Raw genomic sequence first — 19,439 nt, forward strand, 5'->3', positions numbered from 1 at the left:
CTGCATACACTGAAGCATTCATAATAGACATCTTGATAGTGTTTACTATTGCTTAATTTTAATATAAAATGCATTTTACTAGGAGCTACATGGCAAGATTATTAAGTCTGATCTGTGTTTCAAGAAGAGCTACGGAAAAGCTAAGCGTAGTCAAGAAAATCCTTAATGGGGTTTATTTATTAAAGGTGTTTAATTTTAAACTACTAAAAAAATCTCATAAGCATAATACCTGTGTATTAATGTTATAGTTAAAAGAAGAAGTTATAAGCAGGAATTATTATTAATCTAATTTAAGTGGAGTCAACTGTACAAGTTCAATTATTTAATATTTACTTTCAGTGTAAATTTTGTACTAACATTTACTGAAATGTAAGTTTAGAAGAGAAAAATATGGGCTGGAAACTTGCTGGTCCAGCAGGAGCAGTAGAAAGTCAAATACAGCAAATTTTTCCCTGATGGTTTGTAATTACAATAATGGATAAAGACTATTGCTCCTGAAGAATTTTTTTTCTGCATTAATTATTTGTGCAAATACCAGGAGTAATTAATATTTTTTTCTGTAGATTAAAACCAATATTGTGCATTTATCAGTGAGCCTAAAGACGCTAGTACAGCAGCCATGCAGGTCATTTTTACTAAAGTCTCAGATCATACTAAAAGGGAGGGAGCATGTCCATTCTCTGGGTATGGCTGCTGTCAAAGCTCTTGGTATTGTAAAGCAGCTAACAACTTTAGAATGATTTGCATAAGGTAATCCATACTTATTTATGCCAAACTGGAATAAATAATATAGTGCACTGTTTAATTAGAAGTACAAAGTTTTAATGCCTAACTGAACCTGTTGGACAGACAGCTAAATCATGTAAAGAGACTTTATCCCTACAAATAACTGAAAATTAATCTCTGAGGTTTAAAAAGAGTGGACAGTTTGTCCCTTATATCAGAGCAAAATTGCTAACAACAAACAGCTTTGGAAAGGACACACATTAAATTTCTCATTCTTTTGTTGCCCTCCCGCTGGCTGCATTATCTGTTATTCCTCATTTTCTTACACAGGGGATAATGACAAGGAGAGACAGAGAGTGACCCTGGGATGCTTGTCTCTTGACATAATAATGATATTTACTTCTGTTGTATTTTCACTCTAATGATGTAAGTGTGGTGACAGTTGCGGTACAATTCTGTGAAAATAAGATTATCCAAAACCAACCAAACAACCAAAAGCAAACAGAAAAATCCCAAACAAACAACCCTTCCCCCGACAACAACAAAAAAACCACATCAAAAACCCAAGAGAAACTAGCAAGACAGTGAATTCTGGAAAAGCTAATGTTTTCAGTGACATTAGCAGGAGAATTCTCTTTTTTCTGATACGGATTTGAGAAGCTGTGAAAAGATCTCAGCTATTCATCTTAGTTTCCTCTCCAAATGGTATAGCACTGTTGGTCTCCCTATGGAAACATGCACCTCAGCGGGGGAGAACTATTAGATAAATGTTTTAGCATGACAATGTTTTGGCTGGGAGGAGAAGGAAAGGTAATATTGAGTTCAAACAGTGTGGTATCGTAATGAATGTGAGGTAAATGAAGTCCATTTGTAACCAGCATGATGACATTACAGAATAATGTTAAAACATTATTGGAGACCTGAGACTAGTTTTAATTTAAAATATTGAGGTTTGCTTGAGACCTGAGTTACACTGGTTAATCTGGGTGGTGAGGGTCTCATACCTCATATTAGAGTCTAAGCTGTTTGAACTTGATAGGCAAGACATGAGATACAGCATTTTTTGCAGTGTTCCTCTCACTAACTACTCTTTGGTAACACTATATCTTATTTAGGTTGTTTTGGGGTTTTTTTTAGGTGTGGAGGATTTTTAAATTATTTTGGTTTTCCTTCAGCGTGGAAGTGTTTTAATTCTAGCTGTAGGTAGGTGTGAGAGCCATTTGTGTCTGTTATTTTGGATAAACAACAAGTTGATTCATCACTCTATTAGACTTGTACACAACTGTTGTAATGTGGCCTGTTGGGCAGTTTGTTCATTTGTACATGAGGAGTTTTATGGTCGTTGAAGGTGAGAAGCGCAGTAAGAATTTCCAGCTGGAAAACAAGTTCCTCTCCTCCAGTTCTCCCTGCACCCTTGTACTCCCAAAGTTAAATTTTTCTTTGAAATATATGACTCAGGTTCCATTCCTTATATCCTTTGAAGGCATGAGGATGACATTAAACAAAGCTGTGCATGACATTAAACAAATTTCTTCAGCCTTCTATGTCTCAACTCCTCTAACTTTAAAAACAAGAATGTATGAGAGTTCCATAAAGTGATGACTTATTGTCAGTTTTGAATAAGGGTAATAACTGTGATGTTTCCTACTTAATTCTGCATTCCTAGACCCATTTCAGTAAGCCACTTGGTAGGGCCTTGGTTAGCAGGGTCCCCTTTTGTCTGCTCCTGCTATCCCCCAGGTAAGTAGGTCTGCAGGAGGCCCATCCAAAGGGGTATAATCTTTCTCATGTGAGTAGAGGATGAGCTTGTAACTCCATTATCTGGCTGTCCAAGGAGGCATCTAATTTGTTTATTTGAACACTGCTGACACAGAATGAGACCTGGGTAGAAAAGATGGGAGGATACATCCTGGTTTCTAGAAAGTAAAGTGTGGTTTATTAGGGTTTTGCTGTACACGTATTTGGGGTGTTTCTAATGGGTAGCCAGATCACCACAGATACTGTAGAATACTATAGGTACTCTATGTTTATAATATGTAGTTACCCAGCCTTTCAGTAACTTATGAAAACTGAACAAAAGGAAGAATTCTGCTGTTTGTGTTGGGGTTTGCTTTAATATCTTGCAGAAATAAATAAACTACACTTTCAAACAAAGGGAAGGGACCTCATATGGCTGAAGGTGTGTTATTAGAGAGTGAATATTTGCTGAACCTATTGGGGATTTCTCACATAAAACCCAATAGTTTTAATGTCACTTTATAGAAATGACTGCAGACACTGAACTGAAAGCCATTTCAGAACTTTCTGACACAAATTAGCTTTAAATCAACTCAGATCTCCATTTAGCTTGCTCCCTTGCTGCTTAGGAGCAACTTGAATTGCTGAATTTATTCAGCAGAGATAATTGAACTTCCAGTTGTTTTGAAATTTGACTGGAATTTGATTGTTCTTTCCTGCTGCCTTTATTGAGCTAGGCTAAAGTTCACATGGCTATCCAAACTTTCTTCATTTAACTACTGCATCCAGTATAGCAAGGATTGTGAATATTCGTGGGACTTGCTGCCAGTTTGAATTTTAGAAGTCATCTACAGCTCATCTTCAATATTGTTTCTTGAAACTTGGCACCTTGGCCAGCAACTTTATCACTGCTCAGATAACACAGCTAGGGCTGGGGCTCCACAGGGTTACAGAACATCCAGTCCCTGTTTGTTGTTATCCTTAATCAAGTCACAGACATGGCCCTACAGTCTTAGTAAGCAACCCAAACCCATCTTTAAGTGTTTGGTTATGCAGATAACATGCTGGCTCTCTTCTCTCTCACCTAGAGCCTCTGTGCTGTCTGGGAACAGAGCTGATGGCTGCCCCTTAGAAAGGGATGGAAGCTGAAGCACAGGAACACTAGTTTGCTGTTTCTTTTATTTCCTTTGCTTCCTTATGTTTGCTATGTTTTTATTGTTAAATGTAGGAGATGAGAATTAACTTTTCAGAATTAAAAGAATTAGTAATGTTTGAAAATATTGCTGTTTTAATAGGGAAAGAACTCTCTACCCATGGATTCTGTTAAATCTGCTTGGTCCTCATTTCAAGCTCCTTTTGCTAGTCCAGTCTTCTGACTCCGAAATGAAAACCCCTTGTTACTGTTTCTAATCAATGCAGCAGGGATAGTTTTTAAAATACATTGAATTAGTCTCTACATGTCTTTCTTCCCATATCACTGGCAAGTCATGAAGCATCAGAGACTGAATTTGTATCTTTTTTATTTCTTCTGTGGATTACCCCATACTTCTGTTTTATGTGCATTCTGGTACAATTTGTACTGCTGAAGGTACAAATTATAGGTCTGCAGTAGAAAATGATCACATTATAGTTGGTTCTTAGAAGTGTATGACATGTATTGAGAGTTGCTGCAAGGAATAAAAACCAGCAGAAGATGGTATGCTAATCATCTGTTACAGAATTATTAATTTCTAACACTGTATTGAGTTGTGACTGGTAAGTACTTTCTTTTTATTAAAATAAGCAGGGTTTAATGTTTTTAAATTTTTTATGATAGAGAAGACTGAGGCAAGACAATAATAGGCTATAGATGAAGATAAGATTATGAACAGATGACTATAGTCTGTAGGGTTCATCAGCTTAACAAATTACCAGTCATTAAGAGAGATGCATTAGTTGCTTGTGTGCACATTTCTACCATGTTGTGGATGTGCTGCAAAGCACGTTAACTTGAACCATGCAGTTTACTCTGCAAATAATGTATGGAATGGTTAACAGTGGAAGCAGTTAACTGGGAGTAATTCTGTTCTATATAGTCATGTCTCTGTACCACAACGTACAGTCACTGAGGCTAAAATGATGCAAAAATGAAACAAAAAGGGAGGGAAAAGAATTTGTGTTATACTATTCAATCAAATTTCCTCCATTTTCTGTCTTAGAGAATTGGAATTTACTAGAAGGGCTGCTTTTGAATCAGAGGTTGTTCTTTTAGTCTTCTTTAATTAATGTATTATGCACACTTTGTTTTAAATGGTGCTGCTGAATACTTATACTTTGCTAGTAGCTATGTCACTGCTGAGAAGCGTGGATTCTTCACAAGACTCCTTTCTTCTTCTCTATTGTCTTGGAGAGTTTCCAATTAGTTATGCTCTTAAGCAGGTAAAAGAGGTGTCTATGAATAGATTGTAATTCAGAAATGTAAACATCTCTTCTTGTCTCATTTCATAGTAGTTTTAAACTGAATTGATGGTTATGAATCTTATTATCCTTTCCTTCTGTGCTCATCCCCCACTTTTTTACCTTTCATCAAACTATTGCTGTGTTCCAAAGTTTCCCTTTTTCTTTTGCAGTGTCCTCTGGATGCAGAGACACAGTTAAATTAGAAAAAAATAAACTTCATGTTCTCAATCGCTCCTTCCTTAGAGTTTCATTTGCCCCTCTTCTCCATTTTCACTGCCTTAAGGAATTGATATTACATCTGTTGCCATAATCCCAGAGTGTCTTAGGACCACTTAATGTATTTATCCTCTTGACACCCTGTAAGTATGGGCCGTGCTTTTATCCTCCTGATACAGATGGAAAGCTGAGACACCAAAACAAAGAGAATGTCTGCATTAGAGCACAGGATAGAGGGCTGAGAGCCATTAGAGACCAGAACTAGCAAGCTGACAATGGTTTAACCCCAGCCAGCAACTCAGCACCACACAGCTGCTTGCTCATTTGCCCACCCCTTCTACCCCAGTGGGATGGGGAGGAGAATCACAAGAAAGGTAAGTGGGTTGAGGTAAAAGCAGTTAAATAATAGAAATAAAATATAATAACAACAATCACTACATAATGATAATTGTAATAAAAAGAGAGTTAACAAAGAGAGAGATATAAATTAAATCCCCAACCCCCCATGTACAATACATCCACTGACACCCAGCCCATCCCTGAGCAGCGATTGATGGCTCCTGATTGACTCCCTGCTGTTTATGTACTGAGCATGACATTCTATGGTATGGAATATCCCTTTGGCCAGTCCTTCCCATGCCTCCTCCCAGCTGCTTCTGCATCTCCTCTCTGGTAGAGCATGAGACCCTGAAGAGTCCTTGACTCAAGGTAAGCACTGCTCAGCAGCAGGTGAGAGGCACTGGCACAGATTGCCTAGGGAAGCAGTGGATTCCCCGGACCTGGAGATTTTCAAGGCCAGGTTGGATGGGGCTTTGAGCAGCCTGGTCTAGTGGAAGGTTCCCTGCCCATGAAAGTGTGATTGGAATTAGATGATCTTTAAGGTCCCTTCCAACTCAGGGCATTCTGTGATTCTGTGTTACCAATGTTGTTCTTACACCAAATCCAAAACACAGTGCTCTACCAGCTATTAGGAAGAAAACTAATTCTATCCCAGCCAAAACTAGGACAGAAGTCCACATGCAGCAGACTTCAGCATGGAGAGGCTTGTGTTGAGATCTGCATGGCAGTGCCCACGAGCTCAGAAATCCTGCTGATCACTTCCCTCAAGCTTGGGTGTCTGCAGCAGTCCTCCTGCACTTTCATTGCCAGATTAGCTTGAGCAGAGACAACTTAAATCCATCTGTATCCATGGTGTAGATATGTCCTTCTGAGAGACTTGTACAAAGTTAAACTGAAATTGAATCTGGATCCCTGAAGTCTCTGGTAAGTGTCTTAAGCAACCGACCATCTGTTACGGGCCATGTTCCTTGGGAGAGACTTCAGAGCGAAGACACCTCGGAACTCCACGTGCTCATGCAGCAAAAACTCCTGACAGTTTTGTCTGCAGGCACAAAACTCCTGACAGGTTTAGGACTGGTACAGCATCCTTTTATTTGGCTATGTACTCCAGAGGTCAGGCATCATGCCACTGACATCCAGAAGTATCTAGAGGAGTGGAAGTTTTGTCATGACACAGCATAAACCCTAAACCTCCCCACCACCTGCAGTGTCAAGGAGTAAACTGAGAGATTCTTGAGATTGTCATCCAATGGATGACAGTCAAGGGGAAGACTTGGCTGTGGGATATCTCTCTTTATTGATTTCATAGTAGTATTTTTTTATTACTCCAAACCAGCAAATAAAGTATATTCCATAACTAATAAATAACCAAACATTGGATTTAACACTTACAGAAGGTGGAGTTGTTGTATGGCTGGCAGTAGGATTTCCTTCTACCTTCCATAGCCCCTCAAGCCATGTGTTAGTCTTTTACTGCCTGAGCAGTTTGTTCTAACAGCTTTTTCAGCATGTGGAATGTAGAGAGGACTCTCAGGTGGGATCTTTCTTTGCGCTCTCAGCATCTGGGAGGATGTTGGGATGTCTTTCAGTGCAACACTGGTTTTGTGTCTTGAAGGATGCAGTCTAAAATGCAGATTGCTGGAGTTAGATTTGCGTCTGGTTTGCTGTTTTTGTGCTTGTTTAGGCTTTTTTATCTTAATAGAATATGCCTGTGGAGGTGGCTAGGATGTATGATCTTGATGTGATAGAACTGTTACTTTGGCAGGTTGAAATCCCCTTTACTTTGGAAATTTGAGTTTGTCTTTCTTCTTTTAGGTACATGTGCTGGATTGCTGGATTTTGTTCTTGTTTTGTCTCTTAGTCTGTTCGTCCATTTACAGCTTAATTGAAATAAATAATTGTTGTGCTTCATGATTTAGTACGTATTAGTGGTAAGGTTCACCTTATTAGTGGTAGGATTTCCATGGTTCTGTTTTGAGTATTTGAATTCATGATCCAAAGAAACTGTAGCAGAGTTACAATTTAATACTACTATGTTCGACTTCTGGTGTATTGATTTATCTCCCATTCATGAGGTTCAAATGCAAAATTGGATATACTGAATTAGACCCAAAGTTCATTTATCTTGCCTTTTAAAGTATATGATAAAAAATGCTTAATAGAGACTAAAGGAATTGAGTAAATTCATGTGACTCCTTTCAGCCATTTATCCTAAATTCTCTGGCAGAAAGTCTACTTGTTTAATTAAATATTCGGTGAAAGGACATTTCCTTTAATGTCTTATGCTTGCTGATTTCAATAGATGCTGACAGTTATTCTGAAGAACAGTGAACTCCATTTGTCTTGTCATTACTATTTTTTGTATTTTTACTTTATTATGGAAAGAAAAATCAGAAAAAAATCTAATTTAAAATGAGTTTATGGCAAAAATAGTATTTAGCAGGGCATATAGCATAACATATGTTCGGATCATGGAATCATAGAAAAAACTCTAGGTTGGTAGGAACCTCTAGAGAACATCTGGTCCAGCCTTCTGTTGAAGGGAAATCCTTAGTTTGTGTTACCCAGGACCCTGTCAAGCGCAGCACTGAGTATTTATAGCAAGAGAAGTGCCACCATTTCTCTTGGTAATCTATTCCAATGTTTGCTTTCAATTAGTTCAGTTTGTTTTCAGTTTTTCTTACAGCCATGCCAGAATTTTCTGTGAAGCAACCTGTGTTCAGTATTTGTCTTGGTGGAACAGTGCAGGATGGTGTTCAGTTTCTTGAGCTGGGATGACCAAGCCTGGATACAGTAGTCCAAGTATGGTCTGACAAGTGTTGGATAGAGTGGAATAATCACATCTCATGATCTGCAGGATATAGTCTTGCCAATGCTGCCTGAGGCTGTATTTAAATGCTTACACTAATATTTCTGTAGTTCTGTGGCATAGCTTTTAACATCGAGTTTAGAGTGACAGCAGGCACGGCGCTCTGTATAGAGTTCTGTGAGATGGAGAAGCTCTGTTGTGAGGACAGAAAGATTTTCTTCCTCACTTCTGAGAATTCTTCCTCACTTCTGAGCATAGTACATCGCTGCAATTAGACACTCATCCTTTTATTGTTTTTCCCTCCGGACTGCCTTCCCTGGCAGCCTCCCCTGAAGTACACTTCAGCTAAACCACTTCTCCTTCTCTGAGCTATTCAGCAATTTTTGTAGCCCTTCCTGCAGCTCTGTCCCTGTGGGTCATGCTCTGTTTTAAACTCCATCCAGCTTGAAGGTGCAGTTGGCACAAGTGCTGACAAGAAGAGAAACATTGATCTTATCACTCCTCCATCCAAGTGGCCGCAGTGTGTGATTGTGTTCTCTGGTGCAGTGTATTGATTTTATGCGTTGCTGTATGTGTTACATGGCTTCACCGTATTATCAGAACTGCTGACTGCTTTTTTCTTGTTCCACGTTTCTGGTCTGTTTAGGACTCCTGCAGCCCAGCCAGTGCTTGTATTCTCTGTTACGTTCATTCTCATTAACAGTGTGTATCTCAGAATAATGAGATTTTAGGAGTTCATAATCTTTATCAGTAGAGTTGGGTGTGGGACAGGTTTTTGTTTGGGTTTTTTAAAGAAAGCAAACAGCTAATTTTTTGGTGCATTCTCATGAGTGACCTTTTTAAAAATTTTACTTTATGTTTTAGACTTTTATTGAGGGAGTCTGAGCAACAGCTCAACCTTGAAAGCAATATTACTATATGAAAAATAGTCTGTAAAAATAGTGTTGTTTTTTTAAAAAACGTTTTATTGAAGTGCAGACTGCATGACAGCTCTGAGTGTTTCCCAACAGTGTATCTGTTCTGACATGTGTCCTAGTTTTAGACCTTTTCCGAGTTCATGAATGCCTTTTCTTCAGAGGACTGTATTAAAGCCCAGCAGTATTTCTTTCAGGATACTTCATCTTGCTTGTCCTCCCAGAACTAGCTGGGATCAAGCATGTTTCCACACAGTTCTGGAACGTCCGAGAATGCAGGTTTCTCACTTAAAAGCTTCTGCAGCTGTGTGTGAGCAGTAATAAATGGTTGACACAAGCCTCTGGGGACAGCTTTAAATGGGTGAACTGTTCCCTGTTCCAGCCGTCTCAGGGATTTTTTTCCCCACTGGTTGGATGCTGTGCTATGAGCCTGACCCAATCCTTAGTGACAGCTTGTCGGGCTGATTAATGCAGACTCCAGAGAATAGCTCTTTGCTCTCTGATTGATTCATTTTACCAATAGAACTCACATTCCTGTAGTGTGAATAATAAACAAGTGATTTAATGAGTACTCCCCAACCTATTCCAATGACATATCCTGACTGAAGCAGCACATGCTTTTGGAAAGCTGAAATACTCCCTGTATGTTACATGCTGAAGATCTACCGAATTATATACTTCTCCCATAAATCCAAATTAGAAAGTTAAGGATTAATTTTCTTCTGTGCTGTGCCATTAGACACGTTATCAGAAATGTCACTGATGCTTAAATTGTTACTTCCTTCTAATTTTTCTGTTTCTTAACCAGTGACTTTTTTGCTCTGTGCTTCCCACCATGAAATGTGTTTCTCATGAAACTATTATTTCTTTGCAGCTTTCCCATCCTTTTTTTTTTAAATCTCAGAAAGTGACATGCAAAAAGTAAGATAAAATTTGTTCTTCCTCAAGGCTATCCTTATTCCCTGTATCCCTGATGGTGGTGTCCCACCTCATTCTATGGTTCTGTATATAACTCTTTGTAGGAATTGGCTCTCCCAGTTCTTGTATCTTGGGAAACTCTCAGGAGCACAGAAACAGCATTACAGCACTCCAGGAGGAGTGAGAGGGGAGCCAGAGCACTGGAACGAAGGAAAAATTTCTTGTTTGTATCTGGATGGTTTCTGTGTCCTTATTATTCAAGAACTTTTACTACTGCAATTAGGAGATCCTGGCTCTGGATCTACAAAGAGTTCTTCAACGAACATATTCAAGAGAGATGTGCATAAAATGAATGTGAAAGGAGGGAAACAACACTACTGCTTACTTGTAGGAATATAGACATAGAAGTATTTTTGCTTTCTTAAAGCTTTGCTGTGTGCTTCATAAAGAAGTATGAGGGGAAAATGGGAGGATAAAAGCATCCTTAATCTCTTCCCCTGTATTCCCACAGTCTCTTTCCTCCTTTCTTTCTTTTGCTGGGATCCACAGCACACAATTTGTTTCTGCCCAACATTCAGCTGTGCACCTACTGATGTGTTCTCCGTGCCCAGCCTTGCTGGTACTGGTATCATACCTGCTCTTTTGTGGTTCAGAATTCGAGTAACTGAGGGAGGAAGCAAAGATCCTGGTGGGATTGTGATCAGGTTTCTGAGGAATAACAGCTGCCAGCTTACTTGCTCTCCTTCCCAGCCTCCACCAGAGAAAGCTGAGAGGGTTCATTTGCACTTGTGTGAGGCACCCCTTTTATAAATCTGATAGCACTGTGCCTGCATGCACACAGTTCTCTGACATGACTTCACATTTTTGAGTGGATGATTGAGTTTTATTGTTTTCTGTTAAAAGAAGCTCGGACCCTTCTAAAGAAACTTTTTTTCTGTCCTCAACTTACTGCTAAAAGATTCTAGGAGCTGTAATTACAATATTGCTTTAATGACAGTTTTTGGCCTAATTTTTTGCTTCATAGCAGCTTGGGGGAGAGAGGGAGGCTTTTTCCTTTATTGTTTCTGCCCTGTAGTGTCTCCTGCTTCTGTCTGTTCTTCCGAGACCGCAACCTGATGTGACATTCATTTCAGCAGTGGTTCTTTTTGCTGCAGTATCAGTGCAGATTTATGTCTGGCCATTGACGCAATATGTTTTATGGGTAGTCAGCTCAAGGTTTTCTGTTTTATAGGATGTGTTGTGGGCAGGTTTTGCGAAGAAAATGTTCAAACCCAATAGCACGAAAAGGCAAAACAGGCTTACTGAATTATGTCTGCCCAGGATTACACAGACTGTATAGATTTAAGATCTGTCTTAGAGCTGAAATGAGCACTGCCATGCTGAAACAAAAGGGAGTGTAAAGATTCAGGAGTGTATGCTTGAGAGCACAAGAGTTTGCCACAGAGACATGAAAGTGTCATCACTGTGCTGGATGAACCCTAAATTATTTTTTCTCTGAACGATTATAATCTAGAAGTGGTAAAGAAACCCTGACAGGGAGCGTGACATTACATGGGACTGAGTTTGAGGTTGTTCTAATGATAAGTTACAGCTCAGCTCCTTGAGATGGAGCAGAGGCAGCCTTTTGCCTGGTACTCCAGGAAGGAGGAGGAAGAAGAGGTTACAAACACTTTTGCTTCTCTAGGGTAAAACAGTGGGCACTGGAGAAAGACTGAGTACTCTTGGTTGTGAATGGGAATTGGTTTTGAGTTCTTGACAACAGTTGAGTCCATTAAAAATGCCTTTTTAATAGACTGTTGTTTTGAGTAAAGTTTTCATTTCATAACACTTCTGCAAGTTCTTGGAAAATCAAGCCTTGATCTACAGTCCTATCTGAAATCAATTTTTAGAAACTTACACCTGAGCCATCAGTTGCAAAAAACCGCAACAAAATGGGCAGCCAAAAATCCCAACATTTTCAAGTCCTGAACTTGAACATCATAATCAAAAATAGGATTTTGAAAGGTTTCATCACTGACTGGGCTTTGCTGCTGATGTAGTCAGCTCTCTGAAAGAAGAATGTTGACAGCCAGTTTTCAAACCCAAGTGCCTGGTACTCCGTTCTGTGACTGGCCAGATGCTACTGCCTGAGGATTTGTTGAGCTTGCTCTCAAAAGTTTGTGACAGAATCCTTTGTGTCAGGAAAAGTCCATTGTATTTCCAGTCCTATGGACAAGAGTTATCTTGCTTAATTATCTATCTGTACTTAGAGATGAATGCTATGGAGGTGTGTGTTATGTATGCTGTACCTGAGAGATTCCCCAAAAGCTCCCTTTGGAGGTGATAGATTATGGCTAAACTAATGAGGGAGGTGCTGCAGATCAAACAGGTAAATGTGATTATAAGAGCTTTTACATTGCTACTTTGTAGATGGCTTAAGCAAAGTGTGATGGATCTCAGCTTGAATATTTAGTTTAGGATTGCTGTGCCCGAGTTAGGACAATGGTCTTTCCATTTGCAGACTCATAGGACACATGGAATTGTTTTAGCATTTTTTACTGTTATAGGTTTTTTTCTTTCTGTTGTTTCTCGTTTCTGTGAATAGAGTTGTCTGTCATGCAGTAGGAGACTTGATTTAAAATGTCCTTGGCATTGAGCAAAAACTGTCACCTTGATGTAGTTGCTGTTAAGTCACCTGACTCCATGTTATCTCTGTTTAAGGTATTAATTAGGAAAAGAGTTTTAAAAGCTGTTTTCAAGGCCTAGTCACTCAAATATGGCAATGGAGATAGAAAATACATTTCAGCTGACAAATGACACGAGCTTTTATTTAACAGTTCGTATTCAAAGGTACTGAATTGGGAAGACCTGCTTAAATGAGCCCATTCTTCTACCTTCAGAATAGTGGGGTTTTGTAAAAGAGATTCCTGCTCATTTTGGACTGATACGCCCATGTGATCCCATGGCAAAAGCATAAAGAGCTCCGTTTATTCATGACTTCATGGGGACTTTCCAGTGAGTGCAAGCCAACAGCGCAGGAACACTGCCATAGCTACCACTGAACTGGAGCCTTGAGGCAATTTCTTTACAGAGCTTTCTTTTAATAGATTTGCTCACAAAAAGATGCCTGGTGATGCTGCCTTCCAAATAGGTTTGGCATACACTGGCAGAGCATGAAAGCACCTTATCTCTGCTGCAGATGAAAAATCTTGTAGTTTTTTGTTTTCCTAAGAAAAAACTGGGGGGCAAAAGTGAGAAGAGCCCAAGGACCCGGTAGATACTGTGTTTACTTTTTGGCTACGTGCAATTCACTTTTTACTGCTGCCTTTCATGAGCATAACTCAATAAATATATCAAATTGAGACTCATGAGTGTTGCAGGCAGAATGGGAGCTTCAGACAAAATGTATTAAAGAAGCCCTGCTGTTGAGTCATGAGGTGCAGAAAGGCTCCTCCTGCTTTCTAAACTCCTTCTCACAGAGGAGTCTTAGTGCAGCTGGAATCAATCTTGGCCGCAGACTCTGCCAACAGTTTATCTCTAAAAGATTATATAATTGAAGGTTTATAGAACTTTGTCCTGCAGGATTAAGGATGGCAACCCAAATCTCTCTCTCTAGATATAAAATAAATTATTTATTTAAACTTACTATGATAATTATAATGATCAGACTAAAAGACCTTAATCAGGATAGGAAGCTATAAGTACTAGTATGGTGTACTATTTTTGGAGAAATATTCAAGCAACTATATTAAAGCTAGCAAAATCAATTATTAAGTAGAGATTGATGTTACTCACCTGTGCTGATGACTGTGGGGAAATCTCTTTTGCTCAGCCTTGAGGAGTAACCTTGAGGAGTGTCCCCACTCAAGGGAGGAATTTACACACACACGCTTGGAGAAGGAGCATATTAGAACACTCCACAGTTTAAAAAGTGGAAATGGATTTTTATAGTATGAAGTGATTGACTGTCACTCCTACGTCTCCAGGCCAGCTGTGCCGGCTCAGCATCTTTATTTAAGTTGTAACTAGTATCACTTCTTGGGTCCTTTACCAGGCACTTCATCAGGTACTTTTTTCTTCCTCAGAATGCTTAACTTTGGGGCTGATGAGTCCAAATGGTTTCAGCATTCTTAAAGACCAAAACCAGCATGGCATCGCTTTGTCCATTCACCACTGATAGCTTTACAAATAAAAATGTTCAAGCTGGTTTTCCCCCACTCTAAGCAGAGAATCCTGCTACAATGAGAAGCCTAATACTTCCCTGTGCTCCTGACAGGGATACTAACAAAAATCCAAGACAAAGATATGGACAAGGGATATTAAGGCACCTTTCTTCTTCAAATTTCAAAGCCTTTTGTTAAGGATTACAATGCACCTGAAGCACCTGAGGCTTTGACTGTCTTAACAGGGCGGTGCAAGAGGATGTGTCAGACCTGAGATCAGCACTTCTCTTCTAGTCAGGCCCTCTGTCTGCTCTAGATCATCTCTCTGCTTTTTTGCCCTTGTTTATTTTTTCATGTAGTTGTAATGACCTCTAAAGTGTCAAGCAGATGAGATGACATTTTATTGACATTTATTTATGACTGTATGTGGTCCAAGAGCTGTATAAAAGTGATAATTAATGAAACCGTTTGTATCTTGTAGGTGCCCAGCTCTCCCTACCCTATGAGACATGCATTAAATTTCTCAGCAGTGGAATGCCACAGGCAACACACCTCATATTTAGTAGAGCTCTGGGGAAGGATTTCTATGAGTAATTCAGGAGAGTGAGGCGACCACAGCTCTTTACAGGTCCCTGTACTTAGTCGCTGCATGAGGCTAACTTGGGAATGTATCAGATAGGGCTGACCCATGAGTGTTACCTGCAGTCCCTGTGTGGCTCAAATGTTCTAAATTGGCCACCTGTGATGCACATAGTCAACATCTATTGATTTTATTGACTGAGGTAACTTGGAGAGCTTTTAACTTTTTGTCCTTTTAGTGCTTCTCCAGCCCAGAAACAGATCTGCAAGTTTCACAGAAACAGTGGCTTTGTTAAGTCAGTGAGACCCTGCACAGCAGAGCAGAACCTGCCTGCAAAAATACTGCTGTTAGTGAAAGTGTGACAGAAGAAAACAGCTCAGTTTGTCCCTAAAACCCAGGGCTGATACTTCAGGATTCAGAGTCAGCAGAAAAAACACCACATAAAACTGTGTTTGAAAACTGCAAACCAAACATGACTGATGCAGAAAAAATTGAGATGTAATGTAACACTGGACCTCCCTACTGCTTTTTGACATTGACTTTTGGAAACGAGCCATGCTCAATGCAAAACACTGGGGAGTATGAGTGGTTTAAATTTTTGATGCTCAGGACAGAAAATCTATTTGCTTGAAATGGAAAATAGAGCTCCCTGTAAGAGGGATTGTGTGTCATCATTGGCATGAGAAATAATTTTGTCTTGATAATTGTAATTTTCTATCTAGTAGTAAGATCTGGCACTAGAAAATACCTGCTTTTTACTGGCTTGCAGTCAGGTTTTTGCTAGGCTCATGGGAAGTTTGAAGTAAGTGAAAAATTGATAGAGGAGCTGCAGAGACTAAAAATCCCTATCTTAAACTCTGGTACATAGTACCTGCCAGCCAAGAAATTAGTCCTGGGAGGATGCTTTAACTTGTATTATTCTATCTGTCTCTGTGACTCTGCTATTCCTCCTGGGACCCTGCAGGTAACCTAGCGTGGAGCATGGTGGGGCTCTGCCTGTGCTTTTATATGCAGGAGTACCATCTCAGGGACACCACTCAGTAACTGAGGTTCTGCTTGATGAGATTCTAAATTAAAAAACAGTAAAAGGTGCTCCCAGCAGCTGAGCGTTTGTGATCTGAAGTGGGAAATGCTTCTCCATATATATTTACAGATGGTGAGTGTTAGAGAGTGATTTATGGAAGAACTAAGAATTGAACCCATATCTGCAGAGGTTTGATTAAAGCTCCTGTCTGCAAGGCTGTTCTTCCTCCCCTCAGGACCTCTAGATGATGATGGTCTTTCTCATATGTTACAGATTTTTTGAGTCAGTAATTCTACAGACACTGTCAATAGTCCGCAAGGTCTCCTTTCTGGGTGACACTGAATCCAAAATGATCTGTAGCAGTGGTGGGAAGGTAATCGCTCTTGAAAAATATATGTCTGTGTTGGCCCTCTGGCTTTTTTAACTGGAGAGGAGGAGAGGAATTGCAGGAAGAGGAAGCAGTAAATCTATGTCTTTATAGAAAACAAAGTTTGTGATTATTGTAATTATGGTAGAACAGTTGATTGTAAATGAGAAAAGCACTTGAAAGGTGAAGGGAATATAAATTGCACTTAGTGAATCCTTCCAGAAGACAGCTGAACTTCATGTGCTGATTACTAGGGTCTGTCCTGACCCTCAAACTTGGCGTTCTCAACCTTGGTGAATGGTGTCTTTGACTGTCTTTTAGGAATCTGTAATCCAACCCTTCCACTCAGCCCCAGTGTAGAAATTTACTGTATTTTTTAATTCTCCTGGCTGCTGTTTATCATTAAACAAAACACATACTCATCAGAAGAAGTGAGCCAGAGCTGTCGTATTCTTGGAGGATTGCTAATGAGTATAGAGTTTTTAATTACAGTGGATCATTACCACATGTAAACTGACCATCTGTTAGAGGAGAATGAAGGAGAGAAAAAGGACATAGTGTGTACCTTTCAGTGAGGATGCTGCTCACTGATAAAATACTAATAGATGTTAGCCAGGAGGACTTTGGAAGTTTCATCCTGTTACTCTTAATAACTGGGTCGCCCTTATGAAAGGAAGTTTCCCTCTGCATTCTTCCCAGTATGGGTGCTGTCCAAGCTGACCCAAGTCCTTGTACTGAAGCCTTGCACTTTGTTAGTTCATGCAGTTTTGTCGTTTTAATGACCATTTTGTTAGAGGTTCTTAGGCCAGGGTGGAGGACTTACCTTTCTGCTTTCGTGCTCCATGGGCATTAATGCAGTTGGTGTCATTGGAAGGAAGTCTTGGGAAACTACAAATTCTCAAAGCAAATGCACTGAGTTTTGTGCAGTGAATTTCACAGATGATGTAACATGAGGCTGTCATGCACACATGTGGCCTTCAAAAGGGATGATGACTGCAGAAGTGAAGAGTGAGTGCTCAGCAAACATTTCATCTGGAAAGCAATCCAAAAAGGCAGATTGCCATAATTTTAATAAAATATTTGTTATCATTATCATTATGTTTTTAAGAAATAAAATTAAATTATTGGATTATTTAATGATGCGTGTAAAGAGCAACATGGTTGTGTGTCTGTGTGAAGATTCCATCTGCAGTGGTGAGTGCTCGTTATAAGATGTTGCTCTAAGAGAAGTTAGACCTTTCTTTCTTGCCCCGATACTAATGCGGGAGTGATGGAAAGTAAAACTTCATCTGTTGCATTTCCTCACTGAAGTAAAGGCATTCTTCTGAGAACACTGATTCTCCATGCCTGGCATGATGCTGCAGAGAAGCTTTTCTTTGCTTTAGTAACTTTTCTTAATGGCCTTATCCAGTTAGCCTGTACTCTGAAAAGTCCATGATCATTCCCTATCTTATTCTCCTCCACTTTTTCAAGCCATGCGTAAGGGTAAGTCATGCCAAGCTGATCTGATTTGTCTATTTTTTGCTTTTCAGTGCAATTTTCTCTTGAATTGGGAGCTGAGGTATTTTAAATTGATTATGTAAACTATTTTTGATCAGATTAATAATATGGTAGGAATCTGTCATATTGCTGTTTGCTGAATGTCTTTGGCCATGGTCTTTGCTAATGGAAAGTGGAACTATTGAACCAACAGTTCTAATTGGAACTGTTGTACCAACACCTTTCTTGATCTGTTTAGAGCCCGTACCTGTTGAAATGATGCTTAAGAAAACGGAAGGGAACTTCTATGCACTGAAGCAATAGTGTTGTACTGTGGGGGAAAACAACTTTCTTTCATGACCCCTGATCTCAGTACTCACTGAAGCAAGAGATTTGATTGCCCATATCTTAGGATGCAGAGCAGCACATCAATAAAATTCACACTGTTTTTTTGTGTTTATGCACATCATCCTATCTGATCTAAAGGAACAGCAAGGCTTTTTAATTTCCAGTTTGCATATTCTGTCCAGTCCTCTAATTGCCAAAAGTAATATTAAATACTCTAGGGAGAAGGTCATTTATGAGGAAGAGGAGTTTTGGGACTACTGAAGAATTAGGTTATCTTTACATTATGAAACCACAGTGTCAGAATTAGGTCACTATTTTCTTTAATGTCTCTGTGTAACTGGCTGAAAAATCTACAGAAAATCTAAGATAGCTAAGGGTGTGTTATTTATGAGACAGGGAAGAGCACTTGGTTTTCTGGGTTGATACTGGTCCAATGCACTGCTAAGGGATGCACCGATGCTGCAAATCACTCAGGTATATCAGTAAGGACACTTTTCTCAAATCTGTGTAAAAATGATGCCTCAAACAGTGTTTGGGGGCCATCTAGCAGATGATGGTTTTATTTCCTTTGGATGAGAGGTGAAGCAGCCTTCCTGGCCACTTTTCAGAAGTGTTGGAGTGCTAATCCTGGCCTCCTAGCCAAGACCAGCTTGGGTAATTAGGTTGTGCCTTCTTAAATTCCACATCGTGTCCGAGTGGGCAGACTATTCTTCAACCCATGTCTCAAACTTGGTGTCACAGTTAGGTATTTTCCCTGCTGTAACTTGTGCTGGTAACGTGGATCTCACACAGTGCTGTGCCTCTTGCTTTTGCCACCATTATTACTATTCTCTTATTATTGTGCTGAGGTTTGTAGGAAGAGATGATACCTTCATCTGACCAAGTAATACAGCTAGAGAAAAAAGCCTTAATGTACGTGCCAGTAGAATGTCTAGAGACTCCTAGAGATCTGGGCCTGGTTGTTCATGGTTTTGTGTAGATACAGAGTTAAAGGCAGGGTCTGTTTTACACAGGGAGTTTACACACGTGGAAGATGAGGCAGGTAAAGGGATAAAGATACACAAGCAGAGTGATTGATGGGGTAACATTTGCTGGTGAAACAGGAATGGAATTTATTCTGGAGGTAGTGAGTTAATTCACGAGGTATAGGAAGGGAAAAGAAATGTAGTAGACATGGGACCTCCTGAGCTTCTAGGCCAAAGAAGATGGGGAAGCTGGTAGAGCAAAGCTGAGATTGGCAGGTTGGCCAGACTGGTGTTCGAGTGAGTGGCTGACTGAAACAGTGGAAACAGACAAAATTCTCTGTGATCATCACTACCATTTTGGCTGCTGTGGAACTAACTGGGATTCATACTCTTTGCTTGGTCTCTGGGTCAGAGTTCCTGGTGCCCAGTTCTGCAT

General features: G+C 39.8%; 1 protein-coding gene across 4 annotated transcripts in view; it reads left to right on the forward strand.

Annotated features, from left to right (window-relative positions):
• Positions 1-19,439, forward strand: part of TSPAN9 (tetraspanin 9) — a 174,725-nt gene that overhangs the window by 81,457 nt on the left and 73,829 nt on the right. The window lies entirely within an intron of this gene.

Source organism: Zosterops lateralis (genome assembly GCF_965231275.1).
Source record: "Zosterops lateralis genome assembly, chromosome: 2".
NCBI lineage: Eukaryota > Metazoa > Chordata > Aves > Passeriformes > Zosteropidae > Zosterops > Zosterops lateralis.